This window comes from Ahaetulla prasina, chromosome 7 (assembly GCF_028640845.1).
Source record: "Ahaetulla prasina isolate Xishuangbanna chromosome 7, ASM2864084v1, whole genome shotgun sequence".
NCBI lineage: Eukaryota > Metazoa > Chordata > Lepidosauria > Squamata > Colubridae > Ahaetulla > Ahaetulla prasina.
In genome coordinates this window covers 5,528,382-5,550,974 of record NC_080545.1, presented here as the reverse complement: position 1 = coordinate 5,550,974, position 22,593 = coordinate 5,528,382, and positions in this window count along the sequence as shown.

Sequence of the window (22,593 nt, the reverse complement as noted above, 5' to 3'; positions counted from 1 at the left end):
GGGAGTTTCGACAACACACTCAAAGGCTGGACAGATACGACCTAACAGATGACCCTCACTCTGTCAAAGACCTTGGAGTACTCATCTCAAATGATCAAAGTGCCAGAGTTCACTATAACAGCATTGCTAAAAAAGCATTAAGAGTTGTTAACCTAATCTTGTGTAGCTTCTTCTCCGGTAATATTGAACTGCAACTAGGCATACAAAACTTTTGCCAGACCAGTTCTTGAATACAGCTCATCTGTCTGGAACCCGCACTGCATATCGGACATTAATACAATCAAATGAGTCCAGAGATATTTCACGAGAAGAGTCCTCCACTCCTCTGCTCGCAACAAAATACCTTGTGCCACCAGACTCAAAATTTTGGGCTTAGACAACTTAGAACTTCGCCGTCTTCGATTTGACCTAAGCATAGTCTGTTGTAAATCATCTGTTACAATGTCCTCCCAGGGAATGACTACTTCATTTTCAATCAAAACAATACAAAAGCACACAACAGATACAAACTCATGGAAAACCGATCCAAACTTGATTGCATAAAATACGACTTCAGTAACAGTACCACTCTCGTTTATTACAACCCACACTTGACTTTTTGCTTTTAAATTTTGAACATGTGAGAAAGAAATTCTGAATAATCCTTCGCTGCCCATGGTTTGTGATTTATGTCGATCGTCTGAAGCGGTTTCGTCAATAAAATGGCTGCTTGCTTCAGGCAGTTCAGCTATGAACCAATCTGTTTGATCAGCAAGGATTTTCTTATCATTTAATTATTCTCCTGGCTGAATTTTATGATGGGTGAGTGAGATTTACCCACTTTTTTAAAAAAAAAAAAAGTCCGAGCACCTAAGGTGGTTGTTCAATTTTTAATTTGTTTAAGGAAGCTTAATGGTCTGGCTTGTTTAAAATTGGACGTCAGAGCTTTGAACAAAAGAGTCGATTAATGTTTCAGAAGGGAAGGTGGCAAATAAAAAATTGGTTTTTATTTGAACCCTTGACTCTCAGTTTTAAGCCGATGTACACTAATGAATTCTAAACACTCCAGTGGAATCTCTTTTCTTTTTGTTTTGAATGTGGGAAATCTAGCACTGGAATTCTTCGGTCACAAACTGTAACCTTGTTGCTGGTATCCTTATGATTTATATTGATATTGTTTCCTGATTGCTTATTTGTTCCCTATGACTACCATTAAGTGTTGTACCTTATGATTCTTGATGAAGGTATCTTTTTTTTTATGTACACCGAGAGCATATGCATCAAAGATAAATTCCTTGTGTGTCCAATCACACTTCGCAAATAAAAAAAAATTCTATTCTATTCTGGATATGAGTGTTGGAGCTGTTTATAACAAACCTATTTCCACTCTTGATAGACTGGATGGATTCAACCAAGGTCTTTCCACTCCTTTTCCAGTTCTTCCAGAACTGTAAAATAGAGAGTAGAGTAGAGTAGAGTAGAGTAGAGTAGAGTAGAGTAGAGTAGAGTAGAGTAGAATAGAATAGAATAGAATAAAAATAGATAGAATAGAATGCAGACTAGACTAGACTAGACTAGACTAGACTTGACTAGACTTGACTAGAATAGAATAGAATAGAATAGAATAGAATAGAATAGAATAGAATAGAATAGAATAGAATAGAATGCAGACTAAACTAGACTGGACTGGACTGGACTGGACTGGACTGGACTGGACTGGACTGGACTGGACTGGACCGGAACGGAACGGAATGGAATGGAACAGAACAGAATGCAGAATAGAATAGAACAGAACAGAATAGAATAGAATAGAATGCAGACTAGACTAGACTAGACTAGACTAGACTGGACTGGACTGGACTGGACTGGACTGGACTGGACTGGACTGGACTGGACTGGACTGGAGTGGAATGGAATGGAACGGAACGGAATGGAATGGAACAGAACAGAATGCAGAATAGAATAGAACAGAACAGAATAGAATAGAATAGAATGCAGACTAGACTAGACTAGACTAGACTAGACTGGACTGGACTGGACTGGACTGGACTGGATTGGACTGGACTGGACTGGACTGGAACGGAACGGAATGGAATGGAATGGAACGGAATGCAGAATAGAATAGAACAGAATAGAACAGAACAGAACAGAACAGAACAGAATAGAATTGAACTGAATTGAATTGAATTGAATTCTCTATTGGCCAAGTGTGATGGGACACACAAACAAATTGTCTCTGATTATTATACGATTATTAATGATAACCATAACAATAATACCTATAAGAGCGAGTAGTAAAGAGTTGGTAGGGACCTTGGAGGTCTTCTAGTCCAACCCCCTGCTCAGGCAGGAAACCCTACACCATTTCAGACATGTGGTTATCCAATCTCTTCTTAAAAACTTCTTTTGTTGAAGCATTCACATCTTCTGAAGAAAATCTGTTCCACTGATTAATTGTTCTCACTGTCAGGAAATTTCTCCTTAATTCCAGGTTGCTTCTCTCCTTGATGAGTTTCCACCCATTGCTTCTTGTCCTGCCCTCAGGTGCTTTGGAGAATAGTTTGACTCCCTCTTCTTTGGGGCAACCCCTGAGATATTGGAAGACTGCTATCATGGGTTAATAGTCAATAAACCTCATTGAACAATGTGACTTACCTTCAAGAAATTAGGCACAGATATCTGCTGCACAAAGTTCTCTGTTCTCTACAGATGAGATTTATTAAAAGATATTTCCAATGACTGTCTGTTCCTTGATTTAAAAAAAAATGGATTCTGATGGTCACAAAGAACATAGAATCATAATGTTGGAAGGGACCTTGGAGATCATCTAGTCCAACCCCCTGAACATCGCAGGAACCTCATACTAACCCATTCAAATGGTTATTGATGGAAATTAATCAAGAAGAGAACCAACCTAGAACTAAAGAGAAATTTCCTGACCGTGAGAACAATGAATCAGTGGAACAACTTGCCTCCAGAAGTTGTGAATGCTCCAACACTGGAAGGTTTTAAGAAGAGATTGGACAACCATTTGTCTGAAGTGGTGTAGGATTTCCTGCCTAAGCAGGGGGTTGGACTAGAAGACCTCCAAGGTCCCTTCCAATTCTGTCATTCTGTTATTCTGTTATCCAGTTATTTTTGAAAATCACCATCGATGGAGCATCCACAAGAAAGATATAGAATAGAATAGAATAGAATAGAATAGAATAGAATAGAATAGAATAGAATTTTTTATTGGCCAAGTGTGATTGGACACACAAGGAATTTGTCTTGGTGCATATGCTCTCAGTGTACATAAAAGAAAAGATACCTTCATCAAGGTACAACATTTACAACACAATTGATGGTCAGTATATCAATATAAATCATAAGGATTGCCAGCAACAGGCTACAGTCATACAGTCATAAGTGGAAAGAGATTGGTGATGGGAACTATGAGAAGATTAATAGTAGTGCAGATTCAGTAAATAGTTTTGACAGTGTTGATGGAATTATTTATTTAGCAGAGTGATGGCCTTCGGGAAAAAACTGTTCTTGTGTCTAGTTGTTCTGTTGTGCAGTGCTCTATAGCGTCGTTTTGAGGGTAGGAGTTGAAACAGTTTATGTCCAGGATGCAAGGGGTCTGTAAATATTTTCACGGCCCTCTTCTTGATTCGTGCAGTATACAGGTCCTCAATGGAAGGCAGGTTGGTAGCAATTATGTTTTCTGCAGTTCTAATTATCCTCTGAAGTCTGTGTCTTTCTTGTTGGGTTGCAGAACCGAACCAGATAGTTATAGAGGTGCAGATGACAGACTCAATAATTCCTCTGTAGAACTGGATCAGCAGCTCCTTGGGCAGTTTGAGCTTACTGAGTTGGCGCAGAAAGAACATTCTTTTGTTGTCCTTTTTTAATGATGTTTTTGATGTTGTCCATTTTAGATCTTGCGATATGATAGAACCTAGACATTTAAAGGGTTCTACTGTTGATACTGTCTTGTCTAATTGAAGAATATTTGAAGAATATTTGAAGAAGATATTTGAAGAATCCACGTTTATCACTCCTAATTAACATATTCACTAAGCGAACGTATCTTCTGCATAAAATAAGATCTTCCCCTTATGAGTAGGAACCAAAAAACATGACCATAGTTGTAGAAAAGGAAGTTAAAGATCAAGGAAAGACATTGGGGAAAAAAAGACAGAAAGATCCTTTGCTTTAGTTTCCTTCAATGCAAGAATTCTCAAAAGTACCACTTTAAGACCGCAGCAAACACATAAAATAATAATGAGCATTACTCTGGTTTTCTTTCTGATTAGTTAGTGTACCGTGAAACTCGAGCCAACATGTTGAGCTTCCAATTTCGTGTTTAAAAAGCCCTTTGCTACAATTGCACGTCAGTGCCGCAGTAATTCTGCTGTAAGAAATGTGCTTCACTAATTCCTCATAATTTGCAACCAACAGTTGTCAATAGTTCGGTGCACCCGGAACTTGGGCATATTTTGTGAATATTACATGACATGATAGCAGTGTTCCGATATCTCAGGGGCTGCCACAAAGGAGAGGGAATCAAGCTATTCTCCAAAGCACCTGAGGGCAGGATAAGAAGCAATGGGTGGAAACTAATCAAGGAGAGCAGCAACCCAGAACTAAGGAGAAATTTCCTCACAGTCAGAACAATTAATCAGTGGAACAACTTGCCTCCAGGAGTTGTGAATGCTCCAACACTGGATGGTTTTAAGATGATTTTGGATAACAATTTCTCTGAAACGGTGCAGGGTTTCCTGCCTAAGCAGGGGGTTGGACTAGAGAACCTCCAAGGTCTCTTTCAACTCTGTTACTCTATGTAGAGTTCTAAATTTACAGTGACATTGCTTACAGGATTCACAACCCTGAATTATAAAAGAAGAGAAGTATTATTCCTTCTTCTAGTGAAAGAAATGAAATTTTCTTCCCAGTAGAGCAAATATACCAAATATATGAGCCACAGTGGTGCAGTGGTTAGAATGCAGTACTGCAGTCCGCTTCTGCTGACTGCTGGCTGATTGCAATTTGGCAGTTCAAATCTCACCAGGCTCAAGGTTGATTAGCCTTCCGTCCTTCCGGTCTGTAAAATGAGGACTCAGATTGTTGGGGGCAAGAGGCTGTCTCCCTAAGCTGCTTATAGAGAGTTGGAAAGTACTGAAAAGCAGTAGATAAGTCTAAGAGCTATTGCTCTTCCTTCCTTCCTTCCTTCCTTCCTTCCTTCCTTCCTTCCTTCCTTCCTTCCTTCCTTCCTTCCTTCCTTCCTTCCTTCCTCTCTTATTCCCTTTCTCATTCTCCTTCCTGGTGGCATAGTGGTTAGAGTGCAGTATTGCAGGCTGACTCTGCTCACAGCCAGCAGTTCGATCCTGAGTGGCTCAAGGTTGATTCAGCCTTCCATCTTTCCGAGGTGGGTAAAATGAGGACCCAGATTGTTGGGGGCAAGAGGCTGATTCTGTAAACCGCTTAGAGAAGGCTGTAAAGCAGCGTGAAGCGATATATAAGTCTAAGTGCTATCGCTATTTCTAGAACGTCAGGCAAAGGGAAAGAAAGCATAAGACAGAAAACTGCTTTTCAGACAAAAACATACACATAAAGAATAAGAACAAATTAATAACTGCAATTTATGACATTAATATTATGCTGGTCAACAACATATTAATATTTATTACTCCGTTTGGACATTTCCGCCCTTTTGGCTGGCCAGCTGTTGGACAAAAATAAACAGCTGGACAGTGAGATTTGAATTACTATTGCTGACGTGAAAGATCCTTATTTAAACGTTCATTGTTTAAAATAAATACAATGAATTATCTGCATTAGCAGGACACATATTCTTATATTCCTTAATTTTAACTCACAATCTTTTTCTTTTCCTTTATATCCAACCTATTCCTTTTCCTTCCTCATATTTCTTTTATTTTCTTATTCCTATATATTCTGAGAATGCTTGCAAAAAAATAAAAATAAAAAAATAAGCCTCTTTTTTTTTTTTTAGAAAAATCATAGGAACTCTTAGTATTTAAATGACCCGATTTACATGTTTTGCAGGATTAGAATAAGAGAATAATATTTAACCTCTGGAGTCTTACTGAATATTTATCCTGGTGGACTGTCATATTAATGTACAGAACTTATTATAATAACTCTAAACAGTTAAAAAAAACCTTTTAAACAACTGGCAAAATAGATGAATAAAATATCACGGTTCATTTACAATCATATGTGTTATTTACTATTGTTTATTTCTAATGCCTTAAATCTTCTTTTATTGTCCAAAACGAATCTCAATGTTTTTGAGATGTGTACTTGAACAGCTTGTGGCAACGTAATGACTCTAGTCTAATTGCTCTCTTGACTCCAGCCCCAGTCTCTGCCTCTCCATTTCCTACACATTCAGTCTCCTTGTTTTAGTAATATTATCAATATGGCATGAGTATAATTTTAGCAGTTTCATCCAGGGGTGAAATCCAATTTTTTTTTACTACCATTTCTGTGGGTGTGGCTTAGTGGGCATGGCAGGGGAAGGATTCTGCAAAATCCCCATTCCCTCCCCACTCCTGGGGGAAGGATATTGCAAAATCTTCATTCCCATCCCACTCTGGGGCTAGGCAGAGGTGGTATTTGCCGGTTCTCTGAACGGCTCAAAATTTCTACTACTGGTTTTCCAGAACCTGCTGGATTTTACCCGTGGTTTCATCATTGTTATGTTTTTGATACCATTTTTAAAGACCACAGTATATAAAGAACTTAAAATCAGACATCAAAATTATCCGGTTGGAACTGTTTCTCTAGAGAAAGTCCAGCTTGTGGCCATTGAATGTGGCCTCTGGTGGCTCAGGCTGCTAAGACAGTCTGTTATTAACACAGCTGCTTGCAATTACTGCCAGTTCAAGTCCCACCAGGCCCAAGGTTGACTCAGCCTTCCATCCTTTATAAGGTAGGTAAAATGAGGACCCAGATTGTTGGGGGCAATAAGTTGACTTTGTATATAATATACAAATGGTTGAAGACTATTGCTAACATAGTGTAAGCTGCCCTGAGTCTTCGGAGAAGGGCGGGATATAAATTCAAATAAAAAAAAAATTATGGACTACCTAATATGCATATCAGTGGTCGTCACTTCTTAACAAGGACATTTTGAAACAAAGTCATTAACCATCTTTGGCCTTCAACCCTTCAGTCGATATACAAGTTAAGGCCTTTAATATTTCATTAACAACTTTAATCTTTTTTTTTTTTTTGCCATCTGTAAGTCGCTTCCTATTCTATTCTATTTGCAAAATTTCTGCCTTAGAATCCCGCCTCAGATGGGGAACGTGAGACGTTCAAAAATCAGAAACATTCTTTGTTGTGTTGTGAAAAATATGTTTTGCTTCCGCTTTTTCTTTTAGGAATCTGGCTTTTTTTAGGAATCTTAATTGGTCCTCATTAAGCATAAGATGTAAAGTCAAACTGTGGCCTCTTAGAGGCATTTTTTTAATGCACCCTATCTGTTCATAACAAGAACAGTGATAATTCTCCATAATTGAGTGGAACCATTTATAATTAGTCTATTTTGTCAGGAGACCTCCTGGCAGGAAGTTCTCCTAAAATTCATAAGAAACTGAATCATAAGATGCCTTAATTAAAAAGGGTTGAGAGACAGGATATCGAGAAATGGTGAAGTCCCAAAATAGCTCTTAGAAAATTTCCGTACTAATTTGCTTTAAAAACATTGCGAGGACATATTTTAAGCGTTAATGGAAGAAAAACAATGTCGTGCAAGGGAAAAAAATAGCTGTTATAATAGACTATATAATTTATTGACGTCGTATGTTAACTGGAGCTCCTGTGATATGCATGCAGATGGGAACATCTGCAAAATGGTGGTGCATTGTGATCAAAATCCCTGTTCTTTGTAGGTCCAAAAAGGGTATGTGGGGGCTTTTGATCATGATGTCATTAAAGAATCCATGCAGAATACGGCATAGTAAATATTTCAGAATACACGAATTGGAGACAATTGTAATTTATGTATTTAATGATTACGTTTATATGATGTCGAATATAGAGGGACGTGGTGGCTCAGTGGCTAAAATGCTGAGCTTGTCGATTGAAAGGTCGGCAGTTCAGCGGTTTGAATCCCTAATGCCGCGTAACGGGGTGAGCTCCCGTTACTTGTCCCAGATTCTGCCAACCTAGCAGTTCGAAAGCACATAAAAAATGCAAGTAGAAAAATAGGGACCACCCTTGGTGGGAAGGTAACAGCGTTCCGTGCGCCTTTGGCATTTAGTCATGCAGGCCACATGACCACGGAGATGTCTTCGGACAGCGCTGGCTCTTCGGCTTTGAAACGGAGATGAGCACCGCCCCCTGGAGTCAGGAACGACTAGCACATATACCAGTGTCGGCGAAGCTATGGCACGCGTGCTGGAAGTGGCACGTGAAACCGTCCCGAGGCAAATGTGCGCCCTTGCCGGCTCCTCGTCTCATTCCTGTGCTCAAATGCGTGCCAGTCAGCTGGCCATTGGGTGCGCACGATGCTGGCAGACCGCACATGTGCGAGGCGGAACGCATGCCAGAGGTTCGCCAACACGCATGCGCGATGGACCGCTGCACTTCCGGGGTCGCCAGCAACGTGTGCACAACAGCCAGCTGGCCAGCGCACATTTGAGCACAGGAACATGATGGGAGCCGGCAAGGCCTGCATTTGCCTCGGGACAGTTTCGCATGCCACTTCCAGCACGCGAGCGGCACGCAAGAACACGAAAGGTTTGCCAACACTGACATATACCTTTACCTTTAGTGCTTTAAATCTTGAATTAACTTTGGGGGTCCATGGCCATAAAAGGTATTTAAAGAGGGCCTCCCTCCCTGGCCTCACCTCAGCCTCATTGCTGTCCAACTCCGTTGCCAGCTCCACAGGCCACTGATGGACCACAATACAACCATGACATGGATGAATGAGAATCGCTGTAGACTTCTAGCTTTGCGCTTTGGGATCAACACCCTTCGAATGGTGCGGGAGTATGAATGGATTTTCCAGAGGAAAAAAATGCAGATTATAGGAATCATTTGCACTTTGGTTTGAGATGCCGACAACACAGACTCATCCTCAGCAGACTGCACCCTGTCTTCAAAAGTGAAGGGACACAGAGCAGAAAAAAAATCCTCCAGCCAAGAAGTTTCCACGTTCATTTGCACTCCTCAGGTGATCCTGAGGACACAGATAAACCTCCAAGTGGCCTCAACAACTCTCTAAAAGGATGCAAATGACCAGCTGTCTGCAAGGAGTGTAATGTTGTGGTCTGCCAGCAGCCTGCAGACCTGGCAGTGGAGTTGGACAGTGAGGAGGCTGGGGAGGGTGATGGGCCAGTCCTGGGGTCAGGGGAAGGCCCGAACAAGGGCTCTGTGTCAGAGGCAGAGATGGGGCCAGGGCTATCTGGGAGTGATATGCGAACTCCAGAGCCTCCAAAAGCAGACAGCAGAGAGGCAGAGGAACAGGAGGAGCCTGTTCCTATTGCACACATGCAAAGAACTGCCAGAAGGCAAGAGCAGTTGAAGCAAAAAGGACGACTCAGGAGTAAGGCCAGGAGATGATTGGCCCCTCCCATAAGGCTTAAAAGAGCAGCAATGAGCCATTGGGTTCTTTGTAGAAAAGCAACGTTGATTCCATTGCTTCTTGTCAGCGTCTCTTGAACTTTGTGGAGCTTTTGCCAAGAAAAGCCTTTGGCAGGTTGCCAAAGACAAGAAAGGTTAGTGATAAGGCCACAGGTCTGTTTGTGAAGAATTTGTTTTGGATGAAGCAGAGAATGGATTAATTCTCAGCTGTTTTAATAAAATAAGTTTGTTCAGGACTGAATTGTGTTTGGTAATCACTACTTGGGCCTCGGTCACAACATATAAATCCTTCCATTCCCCACCATCCGGTCAGAGCGGAAGAAGCTTCTTGGATGAGAAGCGAAACGTCTTCAAGGAAAAACAAGAAAATCCAGGTGCCTCCTGAAAAAAGCACCATTGGCAGCTGATTATTACCCTACTGGAGCTCCGGGGTCTAACAAGAGGAAAGGGAGAGTTCTCCATTCCAGCAAAACTGGTCCATTGGATTGGAGAACTAGCCAGAAAATCATGTTACATTCTACTTTCCTTAATTTTCTTAGTGTGGGCATGTCATTTTCTAAGAGCACGTCTCTTTTGTAAGCTTTGAAGGATGTAATTCCACCGTGAACGACAATTGAAGCTGGGAGAGAAGTCACTGAGGAAAATCTCTGGAAAAATATAGATCGTCTCCCTGGTTGAGTCACACTGGTTGAGTCATGTTGATTTATAGCAAAGCTATAAACAACTCTATTCCTAAAAGCCTTTGCTTTACCCAGCGAGGGAGGGTTACTTTTAGAAATTTAAGGGGGAAAGAAAAAAGAGAAAGGGGGCGCATGTTATGGATTTTCAAACCAGTAAGCACAGTTGTATGTAAGGTTTGAGGAGAACAGTGGGTTGTTAAATGCTGAACATCTGGATTGCTTGGTTTTTGGAGATTTCCTGACCTTGTGTCCTCGGACAAAATGATAGTATAAATAAAAATAGGAGGCTAGTTTTAATTTTATACAGTTTAGGTAAAGGTAAAGGTTCTCCTCGCACATATGTACTAGTCGTTCCCGACTCTAGGGGGCAGTGCTCATCTCCATTTCAAAGCCGAAGAGCCAGCGCTGTCCGAAAACGTCTCCGTGGTCATGTGGCCGGCATGACTCAATGCCAAAGGCGCATGGAAAGCTGTTCCCTTCCCACCAAAGGTGGTCCCTATTTTTCTACTTGCATTTTTTACCTGCTTTCGAACTTCTAGTTTGGCAGAATCTGGGACGAGTCACGGGAGCTCCCACCCCGTTACGTGGCACTAGGGATTCGAACCGCTGAATGGCCGACCTTTCGATCGACAACCTCAGCGTCTTAGCCACTGAGCCACCGCGTACAGCTTAGTTAACTGAATAACAGCATTGGGAGGGCCTTTGGTTCAGTTCTGAACTGAACAGTGGTGGGTTTCCAAGATTCTTACTACTGGTTTGCCCCACGTGCAACACGCTCACTTCAGATATGTGCCTTCCGTGCATGCGCCCCAGTGGTGAAATATGAAATTTGTTACTACCGGTTCTGTGAGTGTCGCTTGGTGGTGGTGGGTAATGTGACTGGTTGGGTGTGGCCAACTTTTTTTTTAATACTTTTAAAAGCATTTTTTCTACAACCTCTTCGGCTGAAGAGGTTGTAGAAAAAATGCTTTTAAAAAGCTCTGACGATCCCAGCTGAGTTGCCTGGAAAAAAAAAGCATTTTTTTTTGCCTTTAAAAGAAAAGAAAAGTCTCTGATGATCAGGCAACTCAGCTGGGATCATCAGAGGAGCCTTTTAAAAGAATTTTTTCTACAGTTTTTTCTTCGGCTGAAGAGGTTGTAAAAAAATGCTTTTAAAAATCTCTGACAATCCCAGCTGAGCCACGCAATCATCAGAGGCTTTTTTTGTTACTTTTAAAAGCACTTTTTCCGCTGAAGAAAAAATGCTTTTAAGAGAAAAAAAAACCCTCTGATGATTGCGCGGCTCAGCTGAGCATGTGGGGGGTGGGGGTGGCAGGGATTTTTGCTACCGGTTCTCCGAATCATCTGCCCCCATCACTACCGCATTGGGCGATCCAGTCCGAACTGGGAGCATTTCACCTCTGATGCCCCCGGCCTTCTGTGCACGCACTTTGCTCACTCACATGCCTTCCCCGCATGTGCCTGACCTCAAAAACATGCCTAAATAGGACGACTTATGAGCCAGGGCGAGTGGGTGCCCGAACCCATACGAACTGGCCAGTGGTGGGATTCAGCCAGTTCGCACCACTTCGGGAGAACTGGTTGTTAACTTTCTGAGCAGTTTGGCAAACTGGTTTTTGGAAGAAATCACTAAGACAGAGAACTGGTTGTTAAATGACTTGAATCCCAACATTGGAACTGGCTGATTTCCACCTCTAGACCTGAAGAAGCATTTCGGGATGAGAAATGAAATGTTTCAAGTCCAGTTGCCAATTGAAAAAAGCACCTTTGGGACAACCATGACCTGGATGACTGAGGATATTTATTTTATTTATTTATTTATTAATTAAACTTTTATACCGCCCTTCTCCTGAAGGACTCAGGGACAGCCTTCATTTAAAACAGTTAATATACATATTAAAATAGCAATTAAAAAACTTATTCAATAAAAGGCCGAAATTAAAACCGTCCAATTGACCATATAAAATACCCAGTAAAATTACCATTAAAAATTTAAAATTTAAAATTTAGAATTTAAAAATCAGGCCAGTCCCTCTTGTATAAATAAATAAGTTTTCAGTTCCCGGCGAAAGGTCCGAAGGTCAGGCAATCGGCGTAAACCGGGGGGAAGTTCGTTCCAGAGAGTAGGTGCTCCCACAGAGAAGGACCTTCCCCTGGGGGCCGCCAGCCGACACTGCTTGGCGGACGGCACCCTGAGAAGACCCTCTCTGTGAGAGCGTATGGGTCGGTGGGAGGCATGTGGAAACAGCAGGCGGTCCCGTAAGTACCCGGGCCCTAAGCCATGGAGCGCTTTGAAGGTGGTAACCAAAACCTTGAAGCGCACCCGGAAGACCACAGGAAGCCAGTGCAGACTGTGCAGGAGCGGTGTTACCCGGGAGCAACGTGGTGCTCCCTCTATCACCCACGCAGCTGCATTCTGGACTAACTGAAGTCTCCGGGTACACTTCAAGGGTAGCCCCATGTAGAGAGCATTGCAATAATCCAGTCGAGAAGTGACAAGAGCATGAGTGACCGTGCATAAGGCATCCCGGTCAAGGATCTCCATAGATACTTTATACGGACAAACACAAACATAAGTTTAAACAAAGCATCAGCAAATACATATATGGAAAGCATGCCGACAATACAATAGACAAGATAAAATGTTAAATTAAGATAAAACCATAATAACATCGAAAGTTGGACCATAAGGAAGGCTGAGCGCCAGAGAATGGAGGCCTTTGAACTCTGGTGCTGGAGAAGACTCCCGCGAGTCCCTTGGACTGCAAGGCGAGCAAACAAGTCAGTCCTAGAGGAGATCGACCCTGACTGCTCTTCAGAAGGCCAGATCCTGAAGAGGAAACTCAAATACTTTGGCATTTGAGTTTCCTTTTCAGGATCTGGCCTTTTAAAGAGCAGTCAGGGTTGATCTCCTCTAGGACTGACTGGTTGGATCGCCTTGCAGTCCAAGGGACTCGCAGGAGTCTTGTCGTGTCCCCCTCCCTCTCCGACGACCGAGTCTAGAAAGTCCGTATCAGGCGTGGCCACGAAGCCTCTGCAGATTTGCCAAATTCCTTTCAGATTTCTCAGGGCAGGCAGGAATCCAAGTTGTGACTTCAGCAAACTAAATGAGACTTTGCTTGACTCAAAGTTGCTTGACTCAAGCTGGTCCTTTATATAGGCTATGGGGTGTGGCTCCATGACTCAGCACTTATCCAGGCCTGCCCCTCCCTTCCTTCTGCTGACGTCACCTCTCAGATCTCTGGAAGCGGGGATCCTCCCACTATGAATTCTCTTCCGCTGGATCTGCTGCCGGTAATTCCAGCACGTGGCTGGGTCCCTGCTCACACGCTGTAGGAGTGAGGTTTGTTTGTTCATTCCTGACATTCTGTCCGGCCATGGGGCCATCTTCCTTATCAGACTCCGAATCTGATAGCAGGCCCGGGAGGAGCCGGGAGGGGCCCGGCTGAGGAGAGGAGGGAGGACGAGGCACAACACATCTTCTCCAGCACCAGAGTTCAAAGGCCTCAATTCTTTGGCGCTCAGCCTTTTTTATGGTCCAAGTTTCACAGCCATCCATTGCGACTGGGAAAACCATTGCCTTGACTATACACACTTTTGTTGGCAGGGTGATGTCTCTGCTTTTTAGTACGCTGTCTAGATTTGCCATAGCTTTCCTCCCCAGGAGCAAGCGTCTTTTAATTTCTTTCTTTTAAATTCTATTCAGATAGGTCCCTATTTTTTTGTGTGTGTGGGGGAGGGGAAACTGCATTCCTTGAAGTGAAATTCTTGGAAACTCCGACATAGTGTTCCTGTTGAAAAGACCTGGATCAGCTTGATCTGAGGAGAAAACAGAATGAGTTTCTCAGAAACGTTGATTCCTGGAATGGTAAATGTTGCGCATCCCTAAAAATAAATGCTGAAAATTAGACATAAGTGGGGAGGCTGCACTCGAGATAAACTCTTCGTCAGGCGTGCAACCAAGCGTACAAAAAATATTGTTCTACCAGGAGAAATCTAAACCCACATTTACTGAGCTTGGTGGTAAATAATTGACTCCAGATTCTTAACCCTTAGTTTAACTTCTCAGCTTGACTTAGTAGAAGACTCCCAAGCATGAATAATAGAATGAAATGGAGAATAATGGAATGGAATGGAATGGAAAACGGAATAGAGAATGAAATGGAGTGGAGTGGAGTGGAATAAAATGGAGTGGAATAGAATGGAATAGAAAACGGAATAGAATGGAATACAAAAGGAATAGAAAATTGAATGGAATAGAGAATGGAATGGAATAGAATTTAATGGAATGGAATGGAAAATAATAGTAGACCAGACTAGACTAGGCTAGACTGAGAGGAGGAAGAGGAAGAGAAGAGGAAGGGGAAGAAAGGAAAGAAGTAGTAGTAGTAATAGTAGTAGTAGTAGTAGTAGTAGTAGTAGTAGTAGTAGTAGTGGTGGTGGTGGTGTTTTTATCAGCATAGGTTGTGAGGTTAGTAGGGACAAAAAGTCTTCTGACTTTAGCAAAGTGTACTTCTTTGCAGTAGACATGCTAGGAGCCAAGAAATCTAAATAGGAGGTTATTCAGAAAATTAACAGCTCTGTTCCTCTGCAGGTCCACCCTGCAATCGGAGAACTTAAAGCCGGGGTCTTTATTATAGGTTGACAAAAAAATGCAGAAAGAGTGAACTATACTTAAGGGAAACCTTGAGTCCAAAGCTGCATCTTACATATACTCTCCAGAGCTGGCAGCTTCCAACGGCACATATTATAATTTCTGTGGCTGTAGCAAATGATAAGTTAGGCTCACAAAGGGTTGGGACAAAAGAATCTCCTTGCAGATGGCTTGTGTTTTCTTAAACAGTGACTCAGCAGAGAAAACAAACCGATCTGGGTAGCATTCCAGCTGCATGTAGGTGTGTAAGGAAAAGACAAAATATTGTGCCTCTCCCCCCCAAGGATATATTGTTTAAGGGGTGCAGTTTACCCTTTATCTAAGTCAAATCCTTGCTTTGCTTTATTTCTATGCTAGGTGATAACCCGGCATCGCCCGGGTATTTATTTATTTATCCCAATCCTGTGGACAGGAAGAGCAACTTCACCCTGAGCCCTGATTTCGGTGAGAATTAAATTAATTAAAAATGTTTTTCCCCAGAAGCGTCAAGTAAAATGACACCACCTTGTTGTTTTGGTAGCTGATTTATGATCATTTGGTAAGTGTCAAGGTTCCAGAAAAACCTTTTCTGCATAAAAAAAACTCAGAAGCCATTGTCTTTCAGAGTTCTTTACTAGCATGAGGAAACTGGCACACGATGAGTGAAATTCCAAAACTGAACTTCCGGATTCTTTCCCCAGTTATACAAACCCCAAGAGTCCCACCCCCCTGACCCCTTTGATGGTCACAGGGTCCCACGTTCTCCCAGTTCATTCGAATATCTTCTCGCCACCCTTCCTGCAGATGTGAACACCATCCGACCTTGACCGCTTGAAGAATGTTACCATACCCCTCAGCCCCCCTTCTTCCCCTCAGTTTTCCCCTCAGGGGAAAAATGTGGCAGCGTCTGGAACCCTAAAGTCTAGTATGGTTTCCAGGCCTGACAGTAAGCTTTTTTCTGATCTTGGTTTAGAAGTGGTTTCTTGTCCACTATATATGCACTAAAGCAGTGGTCACCAACCGGTGGTCCGTGGACCACTGGTGGTCTGCGAGAAACTTTTGGTGGTCCGCAGAAAAATGGTTTGCATTTTTGATATTGTACGAAATCAGGAGTCCTCAAACTATGGCCCCTGGAGCGGATGCATGCACTGAATGGTTGTGTTGCTGAAGAGAGTCTCCCACTTTAGGGTCTTTTTGTGAGGGTCGGAGGGGGACAGAAATTTTGACTTGGGGTCTGCTTCAGCCTCCTGGTGCAGGGCTTCAGGCAAAGGCTGGAGGGAAGGGACGCTGCTGGCAAAGAGCCGGAGGGCCTTGTTCCAGTGGGACAGCATCATGGCCTGGAACTGGCTGATCATCTCAGCCCACCGAGCCTCCAGGCGCTGGTACCTGGACTTGCACTCCTGCAGGTCTTCCCTCTGCTTGAAAAGCCTATGCTCCTAGTCTTCAGTGAGGTGCTTCTGCTGAGTCTCCTTCTCAGTCAGATCGAATTTGAACTGAACTGTTTTGCCAACTCTTTCTCATGGTGACTGCTTAGCTCCAACAACTGCTTCCTGTTGGGGCCCTAAGGAGCCCGGGCAGGGAGGTAAGGGGTGGAGTGGAGGGGAGGGGCGGGTAGAGGATGGCAAGGCACTCCTCCATGTGAGTGATATCAAGTTGGCCACGCCCACCCAGTCACATGTCCACCTAGCCACCCCCACCCAGCCGGTCATTAGGCAGATCATATTAGTGGTCCATAGGATTTAAAATTATGAATTTAGTGCTCCCTGAGATCCGAAAGGTTGGTGACCCCTGCACTAAAATGTTTGACATTGTAGTTCTTTTCTCATATGTAATCTGTGTGAAGTATGTCGTGTCGGTCTCGTAGTGCTGCAGGCAGGCCGAGTTGCAGTAATGTTTTATTGATCATGGCCATACATTTGTCCTCAAGAATAATCAAAGCCTTGTTGAAAATGTCCAGGCCAAATATAATTTCTAATGTTGGATTTTCCCTCTTGCCAGAGGGAGCCCCCTTGTGGAGTACTGTGAAGCTGTAACCATGGCAACTCCACTGTGCTGAACAGTAGAAGCCATTTTAAGGCAGTACAGTAGAAGCCATTTTAAGGCACAACAGGCTGTATCTTAACAGAACACACACCCCAAGGGGTGTTAGGGGTGTCTTACCCCCATAGTATTTCTTTCCAGAGAGTAAGACATCTGGGTACTAAATTTGGTTGAAATTGCTCGAGGCATTCCAGAGTTATGCTGGAACATACATACACACATGCATGCGCGCACACACATATATACTGTATATATAGATTCTGGCTTCATCCAAAACACTTAGCATCTATAGAAATGAAACGGGAGTGGGATTGAACCGCTGATTATAGTTTTTGCTTTGTATTAGCAAGAAGCAGAAGTTTTTCTTTTTAATCTGTTGTCACAGCAAGACAGAGAGTCTTCTCTGTTGGTTACCCTACCTTGGAGAAGTATTTAAAACCTGAAAATAAACATTTCTGACTAGCCAGATTTAACCACCAGCGGGGGAAAAAATCAGGAGAAACACATTTTTAGTTTAGGGTACTTTATTGTCATTGCACCTCGTACCATGAAATTAAATGCCATCTTCAGTGTACATTATAACTGTAAAAATAAAACTCAAGCACTCTTCCTTTTATGGAGTGCTAAGGGGATGGACACAATTCTCTGACATTATAAGCATGTATATCAGGGGTGAAATCCAAATTTTTTCCCTACCGGTTCTGTGGGCGTGGCTTGGTGGCCGTAGCAGAGGAAGGATATTGCAAAATCTCCATTCCCACCCCAATCCTGGGGGAAGGATATTGCAAAATCTCCATTCCCACCCCACTCTGGGGCCAGCCAGAGGTGGTATTTGCTGGTTCTCTGAACTGCTCAAAATTTCCGCTACCGGTTCTCCAGAACCTGTCAGAACCTGCTGGATTTCACCCCTGATGTATATTTAATCAATAAGAACCCCTGGGTAGCTCTGCCTCGCAAAAACCACACCAAATGAAAGCTTGAGTTAGTGTGTGTGTGTGTGTGTGTGTGTGTGTGTGTGTGTGTGTGTGTGTGTGGTGTGTGTGTGTTACAGCATGGTCAAGCACCCTATTTCTGGTTTCCTGCCAAAAAACATTTCTACAGTCAAGATACAATCTTGACGAGTGTATCTTTTCTTTTGTGTACGCTGAGAGCGTATGCATCAAAGACAAATTTTCCTTGTGTGTTCGCCCAATTGAAAATCTATGGAGCAGGCTAAAGAAACTTGCTAGTCAGAAACGACGCAGCAATAAAACCAAGTTAATAGAAAAAAATCCTTCAATCTTGGTTTCACATAATGCCAGCTGCAGAACTAAAAGACTTGGTTCACTCCATGGGAAAGACGTTGTAAGGCCAAAATTCACGCTAAAGGTTACCCAACTAAGTATTAACTGACATGGTGATAATTTTTGTATCTCTCGGTTTTTCTATGGTGATAATTTTTGTATATCTTGTTTTTTCTATGTGTTTCACTTTTCTTCTTTATACTGTAACTGCTGTTCTAATATCAAATCCTTCATAAAAGTTATTGCATTACACTCTTGATTAAGTTATCTTTCCATTGATACATAATTTTATGGTACTACTGCAAAAAAAAGTGGCATTATTAGCTAGTTTCAGAAAATACACTTTTCCCAAAAGGTTTCCACAATTTTGGCCACTACTGTAATTGCTGGTGATGCCACCAAAATAACTCATAAACCAATATAAACTGTAAATGATACCAGATTGCCCTCGTGTGGCAGGATTATGTATATTCATAAATTCAACTATTTTAGTTTTCAATAGTGCTGCATGTCTAGCTGTACTTTCTGGAGTCTTCCAGAAAAAGTCTTTTTTTGACTTCGTTCAGGAGATGTCATGAGGTTTTAAGATTCCATTCTTAACTCTTCTTATTGTTTTCTCTAGCGATGCTTCCATCATTTTATTTTTTAAACGTAGCTTCACTGGAGATACTGCAACAGTTATAAGTATGAAACAGTCGTCATACATCTGAATTTGGATCACACGATCATGGAGATGCTACAACTGTGAAAAATGGTCATAAATCACATGTGTTTAGTGCCACTGCAACTTTGAACAATCACCAAGTGAACTTTTGTTAAGTTGAGGGCTACCTGTATGACAATATGCATGAAGTCAGACGGCAGGGGGCGCTCTTGGCCAACATTTTTTATTTATTTATTTTATTTTTATTTATTTATTTTGTCACAACATCATACAAAAAGATTATATAGTATATACACATATAAACATATATAGGAAGAAGAAAAGAAAAACAATAGGACAGGAACGGTAGGCACGTTTGTGCGCTTATGCACGCCCCGTATGGTCCTCTTAGGAATGGGGTGAATTAGTAGATAGAAAGTAGATCAATAGTAGAAAGTTTTTGGTTAAAGCTTTTAGGATTATGGGAAGAGACCGCAGAGTCAGGTAAAGTATTCCAAGCACTGATGATTCTGTTGCAGAAGTCATATTTTCTGCAATCTAGATTAAAGCGGTTGACATTAAGTTTAAATCTATTGGTTGCCCTTGTATTATTGCAATTAAAGCTGAAGTAGTCTTTGACAGGAAGGACATTACCATAGATGATTCTGTGAGTTAAACTTAGGGTTAGGGTTAGGGTTAGGGTTAGGGTTAGGGTTATCTTCCTTTAATTAAATGTTATTTCTCACAGAACGTCCCATGGAAATAGTCAAAGCTCTTTCTAAAGAAATAAAACCAGGACACAGATTCCTCGTTACCAACTCTTTGGTCCTTGCATCCAAATATATTGTTTAAAAAAAAATAAAAAAATGAAGTTGTAGCCATGGATCTCTGTAGGGGACATGATAACTTGTCTTCCAGTTCGTGAGGGACTATCACAAAGAACAGGGAATTGACTAATGCTGCTTATAAGCGCTATGCATTTAGAGCTCAAACAATTGTTAGAGACCCCACAACAGTTTGTTTCTGTTACTCTCATCTGGGAGGACGTTTCAAAGTATTTCTAGCAGGGCTACCAGATTCTGTATCAGCTTTGCTCCCTAAGCCATCCATTCTTCTAGTAAACTTGCAAGATTTGGTTTTCTCACAATGCACATGTACACATCTGAACTAGACTGTGTTCTTTCTCTGCGTCATATACTGTATTTTTCGGAGTATGAGGCACTTTTTTGTTTCCCAAAAGGACGTCAAAATGTCTGTGCGTTTTATAGACTGAATATTGCTGAAGCCCCGCCCACCCGCCAGCCATTTTTTGGGCTCCGCACACCTTGTTTTTGGGTCTTTTTTTGGCCCGTTTTTGAGGGGGGGGGTTGGCTCATTTTGGGGCTTGCTTTGGCCTATATTCAAGGCATTTTTTTTTGGCCTATTTTTGAAGCTTTTTGGACCTGTTTTTTCAGAAGAAATGGACCAAAAAAAAAAAAAAGTCCTGAAACAGGGCAAAAAAAACTCTCAAAGATGCTTAAAAAAACCTTCAAAAATCGGCCAAAAAAAAAGCCTCAAAAACTGCCTGGAAAAAGCCCCCAAAACGGGCTGAAAAAGCCTAGAAAACAGGCCAAAAAAAAAAGTGAAGCCAACAACTTTTTGTTGTTGTTTTCCTCTTCTAAATTTAGGTGCGTCTTATAGTCAGGTGCGTCTTAAAGTCCAAACAATATGGTAATATATGTAGGTGTATACATAATTTTGTATTTATTTGTTTGTTTGTCATATTTATGTAGTGTATATTAGAAGTGGTGAGAGCCGCATGCGACGAAATTTTGTTTTAATGTATGCCGATTAGTGCACATTCAAAGTGACAACAAAGTTAGTTCTAAAGTCTAAGTTTAAGTCTCCAAAGCACCAGAGGACAGGGCAGGAAGTAATGGGATGAGAACTAACCTGGAACTAAACAGACATTTCCTAACAGTGAGAACAAATAACCAATGGAATAACTCGCCTTTCAGAGCTATGGGTGCTCCTTTACTGAAAGTTTTCAGACTGGAAAACCATTTAACCAGGATGGTATAATGTCTTCTGACTTAGACTCTGGATAGAAGACCTTCCCATCCTATGATTCTATGTTCTAATCAATCAAGAATTTACATGAGTCATTTTTTAAAAGGTAAAGGTCCCCCTCGCACTTATGTGCTAGTCATTGCCGACTCTAGGGGGAGGTGCTCATCTCCGTTTCAAAGCCAAAGAGCCAGCGCTGTCCAAAGACGTCTCCGTGGTCATGTAGCTGGCGTGACTCCATGCCAAAGGCGCACGGAACGCTGTTCCCTTCCCACCAAAGGTGGTCCCTATTTTTCTACTTGCATTTTTACGTGCTTTCGAAACTGCTAGGTTGGCAGAAGCTGGGACTAGTAACGGGAGCTCACCCCATTACACGGCAGCACTAGGGATTCGAACCGCCGAAATGCCGACCTTTCGATCGACAAGCTCAGCTGTCTTAGCCCCTGAGCCACTGCGTCCCTTTTTTTAACCCTTTTTTAAAACTTTTTTTTACTTTTTTTTTTTTACTTTTTTTTACCCTTATACAAACCTCAAAGCAATGTGGAGAATGTGATAGAAGGAGAAATAAACAATGGATCTTCAATCTATCTGTCATCTAAAAACAGAAAAGAATGGGATAAAAGCTGTTCTGCCAGTAAACCTGTATTGCTGAGTCAGCGAAAGTCTCCTCCTGCAGAACTTACCTATAAACGTAGACTTATGTGCTGTTTATATACTGCTTCACAGTGCTTTACAGCCCTCTGTAAGCGGTTTTACAGAGTCAGTATGTTGCCCCCAACAATCTGGATCCTCATTTTACCGACCTCAGAAGGATGAAAGGCTGAGTCAGCCTCGAGCCAGTCAAAATCGAACTGCTGGCAGTGGGCAGAATTAGCCTGCAATACTGCATTCTGACCACTGCACCACCCCGGTTCTTAAAAGCCACATACATATAGCTATGCTGGCTGGAGAATTCTGGGAGTTGAAGTCCACAAGTCTTAAAGGTTCTTTTACCCATCCATCCTTAGCAATTAGTCATGTTACTAGGAATGTCTATGGAGATTCTCAGCCACCCAAATCATAGCTGAAGAAGCTTCTTGGATGAGAAGCAAGTCTTCAAGGAAACACTAAGTCCACTTGCCTTTTTTTGGGCGGGGGGAGAAGCATCTTTGGGACATGTTAGTAGGAATATTTTTATGTGCAAGTCTCAATATTCATGTGCACATATCATACTTGTACAAAAGGGCTTTTTTTTTGGCTCTGTACTCTTGTCTATTTGTCTACCTGCAAGCTAATTTGAATTTTTAATCCGGAAATTCAAGATAATTACAGTGTAAATTGCTAAATAAAGGAGTTGTCAGAAGCAGATATTTCTGGATGGAAGCAACAGGATGATGTTTTTTTAACCAACAGGAATTTTCTCGACTTTCATTTATGAGTCATCTTTATTAATCCCACCGATGCTTTCATATATGTTGTTGTACTAATTAGAAGACATTATTATGTCTAACAAAAAGGCATTATGAAGATGTGGTTTGGTTTCCAAGAACAGTGCAAAACAGAATTACCGTATTTTTCGGAGTATAAGACGCACCGGAGTATAAGACACACCTTAGTTTTTGGGGAGGAAAATAAGAAAAAAGCTGATTGGCAGGTGGCCTCCTGGAATACCCCCCAATCAGCTGCTCCCAGAGGTGAATTTTAGCA